Source organism: Chiloscyllium plagiosum, unplaced genomic scaffold, assembly GCF_037043375.1.
Source record: "Chiloscyllium plagiosum isolate Xiang-an unplaced genomic scaffold, Cpla_swu_hap1 HiC_scaffold_38, whole genome shotgun sequence".
Lineage (NCBI taxonomy): Eukaryota > Metazoa > Chordata > Chondrichthyes > Orectolobiformes > Hemiscylliidae > Chiloscyllium > Chiloscyllium plagiosum.
In genome coordinates, this window is record NW_028270176.1 from 12258675 (window position 1) to 12275970 (window position 17296).

A 17296-nucleotide genomic window follows, 5' to 3' on the forward strand; every position below is an offset into this window, starting at 1 on the left:
ACCAAACATCCCAATCTGACCTAGACCCATTTGCCAGTATTTGGCCTCTCTCCCTCTAAACCCTTCTGGTCCATGTACCCATCCAACTGCCTTTTAAAGGTTAGGATTGTGAGGTTTGATTGAGAATTCCATATTCAGCTGTAGTCTGAAGAGTCATAGACATCGCTGTCCTTTAGAAAAATCGTTGGTTGTATCACTTAAAGGTTTCAACTTCATATCAAAATTGGGTGAGGGTGAGGAGAGGGCACCCCGTGAAAGGCCGTCCTGCAATTGACCTAGTGCTATGAACAGTGCTCTATCCTCTACCCAATGGGCTCCAGTCAACTTGGAGTTAGACTGTTTTCTGTTTAATCTTTCAGAGAACCTAATGGTCTTTATTATCATTACTTTAATCTGGGCTTTGTGTGGGTGAGTGGCAAATTATATTCACATCACTCTTTCACATCACATCACCTGTTCTCTTTCCCTTCCAATTCATTCTATCTCTCCTTTCTTCTCTATAATTCCTCCCTCCGTCCACCTACCTCTCTCTCTATCCCTCCCCATCTCTTTCTCTCCTCCCTCCCTATCCTCTCCCTTTTTCTTTTCCTCTCTCTCTCCCAGTATCCCTCCCCCAGTTTCCATCTCTTCCATTCTCCCTCTCTAATCTTCCCAAACTCTCTCCATCCATCTCTGGCTGTCACTATCACTTTCTCTATCCCTCCCTCACACTCCAACTCTCCCATTGTTCTCTCTCTCTCTCTCTCGCACACACACACACATACACACACACACGTTTGCCTTCATTCTCAGCCCTTTGAGTATAGTAGTTGGGACGTTATGTTGAGGTTGTACAGGACATTGGGGAAGCCTCTTCTGGAGAACTGTGTCCAGGTCTGGTCACCCAGTTATAGGAAGGGCATTATTAAGCTGGAGAGGGTTCAGAAAAGATCTCCAAGGGTGTTGCCAGGAATGGAGGGTTTGAGTTATAAGGAGAGTGTGGGAATTTTTCACTGGGATGAAGGAGGTCGAGAGGCGACCTAATAGAAGTTTATAAAATTATGAGGGATATAGATAAGGCAGATGTCGTTTCCCGAGGGTGGCGGATTTCAAGACTAGGGGGCACATTTTTAAGATGAGACGAGGAAGATTTAAAAAAGACGAGGGGTAATATTTTTACACAGAGGATGGTTCGTTTGTAGAATGAACGTTCAGAGAAAGAGATAGTTGCAGGTACAGTTACAACATTTAAAAGATGTTTGGACAAGTACATGGATAGCAAATGTTTGGAGGGATATGGGCCAGGAGCAGGCAGCTGGGACTGGTTGTGTTTGGGATTATGGTCAGCACAGACTGGTCAGACCAAAGGCTCTGTTTCTATGCTGTATGATTCTATAACCTGCTATAGCATACAGTAGGATCATAGCTGATCATCTATCTTATTGTACGCACCCATCTTCCCCTTTTATGCCTGACTTTCCATTGGATCCCAGTACCTGTTGCCCTATGCCAGACGTGTACTCAATGACAAGGCAGCCACGAGGCTCGGGAGGAGGGGATTCCTGAGGGAAGGAAAGTCTCCACATCTCAATCCAAAATGTCCGCCTCCTCATCATGATTGCCCCATTCCCCAGATGGTGAGGCTCTTTCAAAGCTGGGAAACTGCCCCTTGTCTTTTCTCGGTCAAACACACTTGGACCTTTGGTATTTCGATGAGATCTCCTCACAAATTCGAAGAGTGCTGACCCACCTTACACAACCCTTCTTCATTGGACAATAGCTGATCTCACCAAACAGTCTGACGAATCAGAATTCAGGAGGTCATAATTGTACACAACACTCCAGGTGCTGTCTCACTCAATGGGCTGATTGGCCTACCTCATTCCTCTTTTCTGCACTTTCATACCCCAAACCTCCTCTGGGATTGGATTCTGGGTAAGCCAAGAATGGACGATGGGAAAAATTTCTGGCTGTAAGAGCTGCTCCTTGTTTTGAGGTATTTTAGGTGTTGGAGGTGACTTCCTCGAATTCCAGGAGCAGCAATTACTGTTTTATATGCTGTTGCATTGTTTTGGAACTTCGGAAACAAAAAGTCAAAACAACAGCAGTTTTAAAAGGGAGAAGAGCAGACAAAGGAAACACATGGTGAGGACAGTGCAGGAGAGAGAGAGACAGAGAGAGAGAGAGACAGAGAGAAAGACAGAGACAGACAGACAGAGAGACAGAGAGAGAGATAACACCTGCACAGTTACTGCCTTTGCTGTTTTGAATTCATGTGTCGCTGGACATCGGAGTGCGTCTGGGAAAATTAACAAACAGTGAATTTCACAACTAATCTTGAAGGATCCGGTTTGGGCGAAGTTCACAACACAGAATCAGATAAGTTAATTGTTGTTTTAAGTCTGACCAAGAGAAAGACTGTATTAGTGAGTACAGTGGGTTCTTTCTTGATTATATGTTTTTAGAGATAAGTCTCTTGATTAAACTTAAAATATGAGCCATAGCTCTTAATTTAATCTGGGTCAGTGTTTTGTAGAGGAATAAGACGGTGTTATTTTCTGGGTCTGTAGATTGTGAAGGAGCAAAAATGGCCTTTGCAGTGATATGTACTTCTTGTCAGATGTGGGAGTTTAAAGAGAGTTTAAAACTTACAGCGGATTATATCTGCAATAAATGCTGTTGGATGCGAATCTAATCAGATCGACCTGGATCGGTTGGAGAGACAGAGAGAAGTGATGAGGAATTTGCAACAGCAACAGTATGTGATGGATGGTAGTTATAGGAAGGGGAGGGGTGAAGTCTCAGATACAGTCACATAGATGGGTTAACTCCAGGAAGGGTAAGAGAGGTTGGCACCTAGGGCAGGGGTCTTTTGTGGATATACCCATTTCAAATAGGTATGCTGTTTTGGGAAATGTCAGGGGTGATGGATTCACTGGGGAACGTAGTACGAACAGCCCAGTTTCTGGTTTTGAGACTGGTTCTGATGCAACGAGGGATACGTCAGCTTCCAAGAGATCAATTGTGTTAAGGGATTCTGTAGTCAGAGGTACAGACAGACGTTTCTGTGGCCAGCAGAGAAAAAGCAGAATGGTGTGTTGTTTCCCTGGTGCCAGAATCAAGGATGTCTCCAGAGAGGGTGCAGAATATTCTCTCGGGGGAGAGGGGCCAGCAGGAGGTCATTGTCCACATTGGAACCAATGACATTGGAAGGGAAAAGGTTGAGACTCTGAAGGGAGATTACAGAGAGTTAGATAGAATTTTAAAAAGGAAGTCCTCAAGGGTAGTAATATCTGGATTACTTCCAGTGCTATGAGCTAGTGAGGGCAGGAATAGGAGGATAGAGCAGATGAATGCATGGCTGAGGAGCTGGTGTATGGGAGAAGGATTCACATTTTTGGATCATTGGAATCTCTTTTGGGGTAGAAGTGACCTGTACAAGAAGGACGGATTGCACCTAAGTTGGAAGGGGACTAATATACTGGCAGGGAAATTTGCTAGAACTGCTTGGGAGGATTTAAACTAGTAAGGTGGGGGTGGGAGGGACCCAAGGAGATAGTGAGGAAAGAGATCAATCTGAGACGGTACAGCTGAGAACAGAAGTGAGTCAAACAGTCAGGGCAGGCAGGGACAAGGTAGGACTAATAAATTAAACTGCATTTATTTCAATGTAAGGGACCTAACAGGGAAGGCAGATGAACTCAGGGCATGGTTAGGAACATGGGACTGGGATATCATAGCAATTACGGAAACATGGCTCAGGGATGGGCAGGACTGGCAGCTGAATGTTCCAGGATACAAATGCTACAGGAAGGATAGAAAGGGAGGCAAGAGAGGAGGGGGAGTGGCATTTTTGATAAGGGATAGCATTACAGCTGTGCTGAGGGAGGATATTCCCGGAAATACATCCAGGGAAGTTATTTGGGTGGAACTGAGAAATAAGAAAGGGATGATCATCTTATTGGGATTGTATTATAGACCCCCCAATAGTCAGAGGGAAATTGAGAAACAAACTTGTAAGGAGATCTCAGCTATCTGTAAGAATAATAGGGTAGTTATGGTAGGGAATTTTAACTTTCCAAACATCGACTGGGACTGCCATAGTGTTAAAGGTTTAGATGGAGAGAAATTTCTTCAGTGTGTACAAGCCAATTTTCTGATTCAGTATGTGGATGTATCTACTAGAGAAGGTGCAAAACTTGATCTACTCTTGGGAAATAAGGCAGGGCAGGTGACTGAGGTGTCAGTGGGGGAGCACTTTGGGGCCAGTGACCATAATTCTATTCATTTTAAAATAGTGATGGAAAAGGATAGACCAGATCTAAAAGTTGAAGTTCTAAATTGGAAAAAGGCCAATTTTGATGGTATTAGGCAAGAACTTTCGAAAGCTGTTTGGAGGCAGATGTTCACAGGTAAAGGGACGGCTGGAAAATGGGAAGCCTTCAGAAATGCGATAACAAGAATCCAGAGAAAGTATATTCCAGTCAGGGTGAAAAGGAAGACTGGTAGGTATAGGGAATGCTGGATGACTAAAGAAACTGAGGGTTTGGCTAAGAAAAAGAAGGAAGCATATGTCAGGTACAGACAGGATAGATCGAGTGAATCCTTAGAAGAGTAGAAAGGAAGTAGGAATATACTTAAGAGGGAAATCAGGAGGGCAAAACGGGGACATGAGATAGCTTTGGCAAATAGAATTAAGGAGAATCCAAAGGGTTTTTACAAATATATTAAGGACAAAAGGGTAACTAGGGAGAGAATAGGGCCCCTCAAAGGTCAGCAAGGCGGCCTTTGTGTGGAGCCACAGAAAATGGGGGAGATATTAAATGAATATTTTGCATCAGTATTTACTGTGGAAAAGGATATGGAAGATATAGACTGTAGGGAAATAGATGGTGACATCTTGCAAAATGTTCAGATTACAGAGGAGGAAGTGCTGGATGTCTTGAAACAGTTAAAGGTGGATAAATCCCCAGGATCAGATCAGGTGTACCCAAGAACTCTGTGGGAAGCTAGAGAAGTGATTGCTGGGCCTCTTGCTGAGATATTTGTATCATCGATAGTCACAGGTGAGGTGCCGGAAGACTGGAGGTTGGCAAATGTGGTGCCACTGTTTAAGAAGGGCGGTAAAGACAAGCCAGGGAACATTAGACTGGTGAGCCTGACCTCAGTGGTGGGCAAGTTGTTGGAGGGAATCCTGAGGGACAGGATGTACATGTATTTGGAAAGACAAGGACTGACTCGGGACAGTCAACATGGCTTTGTGCGTGGGAAGTCATGTCTCACAAATTTGATTGAGTTTTTTGAAGAAGTAACAAAGAAGGTTGATGGGGGCAGAGCAGTAGATGTGATCTATATGGACTTCAGTAAGGCGTTCGACAAGGTTCCCCACGGGAGACTGGTTAGCAAGGTTAGATCTCATGGAATACAGGGAGAACTAGCCATTTCGATACAGAACTGGCTCAAAGGTAGAAGGCAGAGGGTGGTGATAGAGGCTTGTTTTTCAGACTGGAGGCCTGTGACCTGTGGAGTGCCACAAGGATCGGTGCTGGGTCCTCTACTTTTTGTCATTTACATAAATGATTTGGATGCGAGCATAAGAGGTACAGTTAGTAAGTTTGCAGATGATACCAACATTGGCGGTGTAGTGGACAGCGAAGAGGGTTACCTCAGATTACAACAGGATCTGGACCAGATGGGCCAATGGGCTGAGAAGTGGCAGATGGAGTTCAATTCAGATAAATGCGAGGTGCTGCATTTTGGGAAAGCAAATCTTAGCAGGACTTATACACTTAACGGTAAGGTCCTAGGGAGTGTTGCTGAACAAAGAGACCTTGGAGTGCAGGTTCATAGCTCCTTGAAAGTGGAGTCGCAGGTAGATAGGATAGTGAAGAAGGCATTTGGTATGCTTTCCTTTATTGGTCAGAGTATTGAGTACAGGAGTTGGGAGTTCATGTTGCGGCTGTACAGGATATTGGCTGGAATTTTGCGTGCAATTCTGGTCTCCTTCCTATCAGAAAGATGTTGTGAAACTTGAAAGGGTTCAAAAAAGATTTACAAGGGTGTTACCAGGGTTGGAGGATCTGAGCTACAGGGAGCAGCTGAACAGGCTGGGGCTGTTTTCCCTGGAGCTTTGGAGGCAGAGGGGTGACCTTATAGAGATTTACAAAATTATGAGGGGCATGAATAGGGTAAATAGGCAACGTCTTTTCCCTGGGGTGGGGGAGTCCAGAACTAGAGGGCATAGGTATAGGGTGAGAGGGGATAGATATAAAGGAGACCTAAGGGGCAACTTTTTCACGCAGAGGGTGGTACGTGTATGGAATGAGCTGTCAGGGCATGTGGTGGAGGCTGGTACAATTGCAACATTTAAGAGGCATTTGGATGGGTATTTGAATAGGAAGGATTTGGAGGGATATGGGCCGGGTGCTGGCAGGTGGGACTAGATTGGGTTGGGATATCTGGTCGGCGTGGACAGGTTGAACCGAAGGGTCTATTTCCATGCTGTGCATCTCTATGATTCTATAATTAATGGCTAATTATTCAATTAACAATAGGATGGAAAATCAACAGAACGGAAAATGGCAAAACCATTAGCAAGTGTCTGATTTGATTTGTGTGCTTCATCAGATGAAGGTGTCATTGGGCCTGTTATTTATTGTCTGTCCCTAGTTGACCCCTTGGGAAGATGATGGTGGTGAGCTGCCTTCTTGAACCCCTGCAGTCCATGCGCTGTAGGTAAACCCACAGTGTTGTCAGTGGGCATGTCCAAAAGTGAGTGTCTGTGAGAGAATACGTGTATGAAGGAGTGTGTTTGAGTGTATTTCTACACCCTTCCCTATTTCTGTCACTTCCTCCACACAGTGTGCCTCTCTTCATTCTTTGTAACCCCCTTCCAGCACCTACACCCCTCCCTATATCTGTAACCCCCTCCAGCCCCTACACCCTTCCCTATTTCTGAAACCCTCTCCAGCCCCTACACCCCTCCCAATCTCTGTAACTTCCTCCAGCCCCTACACCCTTCCCTGTTTCTGTAAACTCCTCCAGTCCCTACATGCCCTCCCTATCTCTGTAACCACCTCCTCCAGCCCCTACATCTCTTCCTGACTCTGTAACCTTCTCCAGCCTCTACTTCCCTCCCTATTTCTGTAACTTCCTCCAGCCCCTACACCCCTCCCTATCTCTGTAACCCCCTCCAGCCCCTACACCCCTCCCAATCTCTGTAACTTCCTCCAGCCCCTACACCCCTCCCTGTTTCTGTAAACTCCTCCAGCCCCTACATGCCCTCCCTATCTCTGTAACCACCTCCTCCAGCCCCTACATCTCTCCCTGACTCTGTAACCTCCTCCAGCCTCTACTCCCCTCCCTATTTCTGTAACTTTCTCTAGCCCCTACACCCCTCCCTATCTCTGTAACCCCCTCCAGTCCCTACACCCCTCCCTATCTCTGTAACCCCCTCCAGCCCCACACCCCTCCCTATCTCTGTAACCCCCTCCAGCCCCGACACCCCTCCCTATCTCTGTAATCCCCTCCAGTCCCTACACCCCCTCCCTATCTCTGTAACCCCCTCCAGCCCCTACACCCCTCCCTATCTCTGTAATCACCTCCAGTCCCTACACCCCCTCCCTATCTCTGTAATCCCCTCCAGTCCCTACACCCCTCCCTATCTCTGTAACCCCCTCCAGCTCCTACACCTCTCCCTATCTCTGTAACCCCCTCCAGCCCCTACACCCCACCCATGTGTATCACATGGAATCACACAAGCCCCTTGACTGACTGGAAGGGGTGTTGGGGTCGGAGGGGGTTACAGAGATAGTGAGGGGGTGTAGAGGCTGGAGGAGGTTTCAAAGATAGGGAGGGGATGTAGGGGCTGGAGGAGGTTACAGGGATAGGGAGGGGGTGTAGGGGCTGGAGGAGGTTACAGAGATAGGGAGGGGGTGTAGGGGCTGGAGGAGGTTACAGAGATAAGGAGGGGGTGTAGGGGCTGGAGGAGGTTACAGAGATAAGGAGGGGGTGTAGGGGATGGAGGGGGTGTAGGGGCTGGAGGGGGTTACAGAGATAGGGAGGGGATGAGAGCAAGGAGGGCAGTGACAAATGAGAGGTCGATAATATTGTGATGAAATTGTTGCTGATTGGAACATTACAATGATCCTTTCTCCATTCCTCGGTTTGTAACCTCCTATACTCGCCAATGGAAATAAAGAATGTGACTGGGATGTGACCAGAACTGGAACAACTACAAAACGGGGGCTGGACAGAAGAGGATTCAGAGGGAGAGAGAGAGAGAGAGAGAGAGACAGAGAGAAGACTGTGGGAATCCAGGGACAGTACTGCAGCAGATTATGTTCCTGATTAACGTCCCAAGGTAAAGTCCTGAATGAATACCATTGCGATTTATATTCCAGAGTACAGTCATAGAGGGATTATGTTATTATTTCATATTCCAGAATATAATAGTGTAAGGATTAAGTTATTAAATAATAATCCAGGGTACAATGCTCTAGGGATTAATAAACCAAGGTACCGTAATGTAGAGTTTATTGTACTGAATAATACTCCCCAGTCGAGAGTGTAGGGATTATATTACTGACACAACAGGATACAATAGTGTAGAGGTATTGTTACTGATTTAATATCCAGGGTGTAGTAGAGTAGGGATTATGTTACCATTGACAGTAGTGTAGGGTTTTTTATGTCATGGATTAATACTCCAGCGTACAGTAATGTCAGGATTACTTTGTTGAATTTCTCAGTTTTTTGTTGTGTTGCTGACATTGTCCATCTTTCACTTCATCATACCTTCTGTCAGGGGTGTTGATTCCCTTAAAAGCTGCCAGGATGTTCTGTCTTCATCAGATGCCTCCAGACCCCCAACACTGACCAGATGTGGTCCCCAAAGTGTCTCTTTGGTCTTAAGTCTTCAAAGAGAGAGAAGGCAGTGCCTCACAAACTGACAATCAGAAGCAGCGACACACAGATACACAGCGATACACTTCCAGCAGGCAGGTCTATCTCCCACCCTCCTTCCTCCTTCTCGGACCCTCATTTTATCTCTCTCTTTGATTTTCAGTTCCACCCCAGCTGTCTCTCTATTTCTCTCTCTGGCTCTGAGGGGCTAACTTGAATACAACCCACTCCACATGGATAGTGAGGGCTCAGACAGCAGACTGAGAGAACGAAAAATTGAAAATGATAAATTAATGGAGAAAATGTGAGGCACAGGGCTTTGGATAGAGAGATAGTGAGTTACTGAGAGAGAGAGTGAGTGAGTAATCTACACACAAGGCTGAGAGATCATTTTTGTTCTCAGTCAATATCTAACTCATTCCCCTCGGCTTCTCTGCTCACTTCTCTCCTTCTCAATCTCTCTCTCTTTCTCTCAGTTTCCCTCTATCTCACTCTCTCACGCACAGTCTCTCTTTCTCTCTCTCTCTCTCTCTCTCTCTCTCGCTCGTTCTCTCAATCCAGCTCTCTCTCTCTCGGGCTCCCCATCTCTATCTCTTTCCCTCTGTCTCACTCACACTTTCTCTCAGTTTCTGTCTGTCTCTCTTGATCTCTGTTTCACTCTCTCTCTCTCTCTCTCTCTCTCAGTCTTTGTCTCACTCATGCGCGCTCTCTCAGTATCCCTTTTTCTGTCTCTCTCTCTCACACTCTCAGTTTCTCTGACTCACTCACTCATTCTCTATCTCTCGGTCTCTCTGTCTCTGTCTGTCTGTCTGTCTCTGTCTCAAAGTTCACCTTGGAGGACGGTCACCCGAAGATCGGAGGCTGAATGTCCTGGACCTCTCACATTCACACACACACACACACTCTCTCTCTTGCGAGCGCATGCACACATGATGAAGGGGTTTATTTAATTTAAGATTCTTCTCTGTCAAAACAAAGCTGGATCTCAGCTTAAAACAATGATTTGAAATGGGATCTCATACCTAAAGTACATTATGTTATAGACGAGCCAGACCATTCAAAACATTCTTAAGCAGGCAGCCCCAGACTATAATTTTACAATTTGTTTCGGTAAGTGTACAGTGAAAATTACCCAGATTAAGTTAGCTAGGTTGACTACTAGATTTTAAAACAGACAAAAATTTACTCATAAAATTACACAATGAAACCCAAAAAGCAGAATAAAGAATCCCTACAGAACTCAGCCTATCCAACTAGACTTAATTATGCTGTTCCGAATGTACACAACAGTCCCAATAAGCAAACTCCCTTTAAAACCCAGTATAAATGGAACACATTCTTACAGGTTGAAGTTCAGAGGCAGAAAAGAGAGAGAGTTTCCACACAGCTCCCTGCACAACTTTCCAGTTCAGGGCTGAACTAAAACTGCTCAGCTCAGCTAGAAAGCTGACCACTCTCCTTTCATTATACAGGGCACTTCTAAAACATGACCACCTTGGCCTGAAGTCTCACCTGTTTACATATAAACAAAAGGCCTCTCAAAATCCTTTCCATCTCTGTGCCAAACCAGACTGATCGGAGCCCAGCCCGGTCTATTGCCCCTCCAAACAAAATCAAGGACAAAATCCTTGAGCCAAGGAACAGCTTTTAGGAAAAAAAGGGACTAGCTTTGTGACACCTCCCCCCTTAAAAAACATCAATACCAAAAGATGGCTTCATTTTTAACCCTTCAAAACCTGATTAGTAGTCTAAACACACATATACATTATACTGTAAAGATGCAAACATGCACAACCACATGCAAATTCAGGCTGTGATACACCTGCCACTGAACACCTCTGTATCTCATTTGAGTCTCAATAACACATCGGCAATCACGTTTTCACAACATACCGCATGTGCACAATTGTCACACTGAATGGCGGCAACAACAAGCTCCGTCTAAACAGTCTGGTATTTTCGTCTGTAAACTTTTCCACAAATGTCAGTGGGTTATGATCAGTGTATACGATTGTATCAGATGCATTGTTGGTAATATAAACACTGAAATGTTTTAATACCAACACCAAGCTTAAAGCCTCTTTCTCCACCGTTGACTATTTCAGTTGATGAACATTCAAATTCCTGGAAAAATACTCAAAGGGTTTTTCTATTCCCTCGTCATCCTCCTGCAGGAGCACCACACTGACATCCACATCACTGGCATCGATAGCCATCTTGAAAGGCTTCATGTCATCTGGTGTGGCTAATACTGGGGCAGTGGTTAACACAGTTTTTAGGCTGTCCAATGCCTTTTGACAGTCGGCTATCCATTGAAACTTTTGACACTTTTTTAACAGTTCGATGAGTGGAACAGCCACACTGTTAAAGTTTGACACAAACTTTCAGTAAAATCCGCTCAACCCCAGGAACCGTAGTACTGCTTTTTTTGTCAGCGGTGTGGAAAATTTCCCAATTACTTTCATTTTCGCATCCAATGGGGCCATTTGCCCATGTCCAGTAACATGGCCCAGGAAGGTGACTTGGGCTTTGGCAAATTCACCACCAAGCCTGCCTTCCAAAGTCGATCGAACAAGTCTGATAAATGTTCCTTCCATGAGTGACTAAAAATCACCATACAGTTGAGTAATCCAGCAAATAGCTTATTAGTCAATCTCTGAAATGTGGCTGGAGCATTCTTCAAACCAAATCGCATGACTTTGAACTGATATAGTCCATTTGGCATTACAAAAGCCAAAATTGCCTTTGCTCTCTCTGACAGAGGTACTTGCCAGTAGCCTCTGAGCAAGTCCAACTTAGAAATCTAAGTTGCTGGTCCCACTTTTTCAACACAGTTCTCTAACCATGGAATTGGATATGCATCAGTCTTTGTAACGGCGTTGACTTTGCAATAGTCCACACATAACTGTTGGGTACCATCTGGCTTTGGCACTATGACCATAGGTGAGCTCCAGTCACTGTAATTCACTTGGATTATGCCATCTTGGAGCATGCACTCTATCTCCTTCTAAATCTGTGCCAACTTTAGAGGGTTATGCCAATAAAAATGTTGCTTAATCAGAACAGCATCTCCTATATCTACGTCATGCACAATTAGGTTAGTACCTCCCAGTTTATTTCCGCATATCTCCCCATGTGATCGTAATAACTCTTTCAGGTCATTTCAATTTTCTTGTGGAAGGTAACTCAATAATGTATCCCAATTTTTGACAACTTCCTCACTGTCCAATTTGATTTGAGGAATGTCCAATTCAGAATCCTCTGAGCTTGGCTCTTCCTTCTGTGCTGTAATCATTAACACCTTCTCCACTTGCTTTCCTTCCCTCTCAAAATACCTTTGATACACTCTGTGAGATTTCTTCCTGTCTGGAGTCCTTATCAAGTAGTTCACCTCACTCAATTTCCTCTCAATTTGATAAGGTCCACTAAACCTTGCTTTTAAAGGCTCACCTGTTACTGGAAGTAAAACCAATACCTTATCCCCAATTGCAAAATTGTGAATTTGTGATTTCTTATCCGCTTCCTGTTTCATTGTATGCTGTGTTACCTTTAAATGCTGTCTAGCCAACTCACCAGCTCGATTTGATCGTTCTGTAAAATTTGACACATAGTCCAAATGGGTGGCCTCTGAATTCTGACCTATTAATTTCTCCTTAGTCAGTTTTAACGGTCCTCTTAGTTCATGCTCAACAATTAATTCAAATGGACTGAATTTGTTCGATTCATTCGGTGCATCTCTGATCGCAAAAATTACAAGCAGCATTCTCCTATCCCAATCATCTAGATATTCCTGACCATAAGCCCGCAACATGGTCTTTAGTGTTTGATGCCATCTCTTCAGCGTTCCCTGTGATTCCGGATGGTACACAATAGATTTGAATTGCTTTATTCCCAAGTTAGCCATAACCTCCTTGAATAGTTTAATGTGAAGTTAATCCTTGATCTGACTGGAACTCTATTGGCAGTCTGTATCTAGTAAAAAATTTAAGTAATTCTTCTACAACCCTTTTAGCTGTGAAGTTGTGTAATGGGATTGCCTCTGGAAATCTAGTCGACACATCCACTATTGTTAGTAAATACTTCTTCCCACTTTTTGTTTGAGGTAAGCAATTTGGCACTTTCTCTTTAAACAACCTCTGATCATCTTACACACTCTGAGGCAGTTTCTAACTTCCCTTGTGCTTTTTATTACTAGTCCAACAAAACTTCCAGGCTTGTCTGGTTTTCTACAACTGACTTTCTCCTAGCCCACCAACACTGATTTTATGTGGCCCATTTTATTACAATGAAAACAGCAGAGCTTTTTAACTTCTTTGTCCCCCTCAAGGGTTTCCTTTTTACCCTGTAGTAAGTTCTCCTTATGATCTTCACTGAGATCTACCTTTCCCTTTCCACGTGAGGATATGTCTTTGCCCCAGTTTCTATCCCTCATGGACTGAAATTGATTCTGAAAGTCAAACCGTGTTTTATGGACCAGCTCATAATCATCAGCCACTTCAGCTGCTAACCTTGCTGTTTTAACTCTCTGCTCTTCCACATGAGTTTGCGCTACTTCAGGCAGTGAAATTTTGATTTCCTCCAAAATAATGACCTCTCTAAGGGCATCATAGGTTTGCTCGATTTTTAAAGCTCTTATCCATCTATCAAAATTACTCTGTTTGATCCTTTCAAACTCAATATAGGTTTGACCAGGGTCCCTCCTTAGATTCCTAAAACGTTGTCTATAGGCTTCTGGTAGAAGCTCATATGCACTTAAAATGGCTTTTTTCACCTCCTCTGATGCTGATGCAAATACCTCACTAGCTCTACCTACAAGTTTCGTTTGAATCAACAAAACCCACATTGCCATTGGCCACTGCATTTGTTTAGCCACCTTTTCAAATGAAATGAAAAAGGCTTCCACATCCTTCTCATCAAATTTAGGCAATGTTTGAGCATACTGAAACAGTTTCTCACTCGGCTTCTGAAACCAGGGGCTTGCTCATCCTCACTCTCTTCCTCGGTAAGCCTCCCCTCAGCCTTTATCTCCACCCTTTTACGCTGACTTTCTTTTTTGAGTGTCAGTTTTTGAAGTTCAAAAGTTCTCTGTTTTTCTTTCTCTGCTGTCTTTTTCCCTACCTTCTGCTTTTCATCATACCTCAAACGGTTTCATTTCTGCTGCCCTTTCCCTTTCTTTCGCCTCTAGCTCAAGCTGCTTCATTTGCAATTGAATGCTTGCCATCTCTATAGATTCTGATGGGTTTCCCCAGCAAGTTTAAATGCTGACCTCCTGCTGTAATGATCTCTCCTTTCCTCGCAGAAGCAGGCAGTTCCAATTCCAGCTTCTCTGCTAATTCTTGCAACTTGGTCTCATTCACTCTTTGCAAAACATCCAAAGTCACCGCATCCACACCTAGAAAACATTTGGCGACTGAAAGAGCCATTCCTATCCCAAGCTTTGTCTACACAACCAAACCAACACCCGAAATAAAGACACTAGCACCTACCACTCGCTGTTTAAAATCCTGCAAAGAACCCCCAGGCTGTTATGGACTAGGCCAGACCACTCAAAACATTCTTAAGCAGGCAGCCCCAGACCATAACTTTGCAATTTGTTTTGGTAAGTGTACAGTGAAAATTACCCGGATTAAGTTAGCTAGGTTGACTACTAGATTTTAAAACAGACAAAAATTTAGTCACAAAATTACACAATGAAACCCAAAGAACAGAATAAAGAATCCCTACAGAACTCAGCCTATCCAACTAGACTTAATTATGCTGTTCCGAATAGACACAACAGTCCCGATAAGCAAACTCCCTTTAAAAACCAGTATAAATAAAACACATTTGTTAGAAACGAAAATCGCTTCTCAATAATCGCTCTCGACAAATTCAGGAAAACAAAGTTTTATTAGCAAGTCTGCAGAGTTGGGCACCCTTCTGAGAAAAGGCGAGCCAGGCTAACAAAGTTTCTGATTAAATACATCACAAGTCCCTCCCCCCTATAGCTCTAAAGAGTCACGAGGTTCACATTTTAAACCGTCAGTATTTTTCCATTCTGGACCCATATCACAAAGTCTGCAGCAGATGTCTCCCGAGTTGTTTTTCTACCCTGTAGTCTTATCAGTCAAGGACTTATTCTTCTCTGTCAGAGTTAGTGGTCTTATCAATCAAGGACTTGTTTTTCTACTCTGTCAATGTGAGTGGTCTTATCAATCCGTAGCAGCAGATGTCTCGTCCTTTATTATAGAGAAGCATGTTTTACCCTACCCCTATGGCTCTATTCCCCTTAGACTCTGGGGTCATGCACATCTCAATTGTTTGTACCGAAATCGTCTCTCACACATTCTTACAGGTTGAAGTTCAGAGGCAGAAACGAGAGAGAGTTTTCACACAGTTCTCTGTTGAACTTCTCCGTTCAAGACTGAACTGAAACTGCTCAGCTCAGCTAGAGAGCTGATCACTCCCCTTTCTTTCTACAGGTCATTTCTAAAACATGACCACTTTGGCCTGAAGTCTCATCTGTTTACATATAAACAAAAGGCCCCTCAAAATCCTTTCCATCTCTGTACCAAACCAGACTGATCAGAGCCCAGCCCGGTTTATTGCCCATCCAAACAAAATCAAGAACAGAGTCTCCTTGAGCCAAGGAACAGCTTTTAGGAAAAAAAGGGACTAGCTTTGTGACAATTGTCTAACCTAGGATATCACCCCTTGTACATTGATAAAAATTTAATTATCTAAAGATAAAGACTTGAAAGGAATCTGTTTTTTCCATTTTAAGCAGCAGTTTACCTCCTAACTGATTAAAGGATTCAACAAGGGCAGCTGGTTTAAAAGTTGTTAACTTTTTGTTTATAAATAAAAAAGTGAGTATGCGTGTGTGTGAGTTGTGTGAGTATTAGTCTGAACAGTTAGATAACATGCCTTTACATAGTTCAGCAACAAAATTGACCTGTTTCCACACTGTAGGGATTCTATGATTCTAGACAGTTCTTTCATTGACAAGTGAAACAAAGCTTACAGAGACAGGGAGGAGAGTGCAGGTACGACCACAACCAGGCCATCCTTTCTCTTATTGAATGGTCATGAGGCAGCAGGAAATCAAGTCGTTGTTACCCTCCCTCTCCCAGAAAATAGGTCATGTTGCTTCAATTCCCTTTTCCAGGGTTAATTGGCATGTTGTCTTTAATTCCTCTAGTTCGTTGCTGTCCCTTTCATCTCAGCAACCAGTTTACTCTAGAAAGAGTTATTGTTAATTATTTAAATCCATGGATAGGTATTAAAGTTCTGAAGGTTACACAACTAATGTCAAACCCTGGTGACATAGATCCAACACAGGGTATGTGGATACAGTACTGAAGAGAAGCAATTTTATAATCATAGAGTCAGACAGTACAGAAGAGGGCCTTTGGCCCATCAAGTCTGTACTGCCAAGAATAAACAACAGTCAACAACAGAAAGGGTAATCTGGGATATTTGCTCCGGAACATAATGCAGGGGTTACGTTGTAGGAGGGATTGTAGTCTCAATGGTGCAGCTGGAGGTGGGGAGTGGGAGTAGGAAGGAATGCTGTTGGGGATAGTGAACCTACAAGGAGTTTCTACAAGGTAGGGCCTTCATGCATATCAATGCATTTTACAAATGGACATTAAGTGGTTACACAGATCTATTGCACAAATTTATTGAACAAATGGGCATGAGATTGTTCATACATTCATTAGATACAGGAGCAGAATTAGGCCATTCGGCCCATCGAGTCTGGTCTGCCAATCAGTCACGGCTGATGTGCTCCTCACCCCTATTTTCCTGCCTTCTCTTCACATCCTTTCAACCCATTACCAACTAAAAATCGGTCGAACTCCCCCTTAAATTTACTAACTGTTACCAGCATTCCACTGCACTTTGGCGGAGCAAATTCCACAGATTCACAACCCTTTGGGAGAAGTATTTTCTCCCACATTCCATTCACTTTCTTTATTATCTGCTGTACTTGTGTGGTAGCTTTCTGTGACTCATGAATGAGGACACCCAGATCCCTCTGCACCAGAGCACCCCGAAGTCTCTCCCCATCTAGAAAAACAGGTCGCCTTCCCATTGTTTCAACCAAAATGCATGACCTCACACTTAGGCGAAAGTAAGTACTGCAGATGCTGGAGATCATATTCGAGAGTGTGGTGCTGGGAAAAACACAGCAGGTCAGGCAGCATACGTTTCGGGCAAAAACCCTTCATCAGGAATCTGATGAGGAGAGACTTTGGGGTGCTCCGGTGCAGAGGGATCGAGGTGTCCTCGTTCATGAGTCACCGAAAACTAGCACACAGGTACAGCAGATAATAAAGCAAGTGAATGGAATGTGGGCTTTTATAGCTAAAGGAATAGAATATAAAGGTAAGGAAGTATTGTTGCAACTGTACAGCCTGCCTGATGAAGG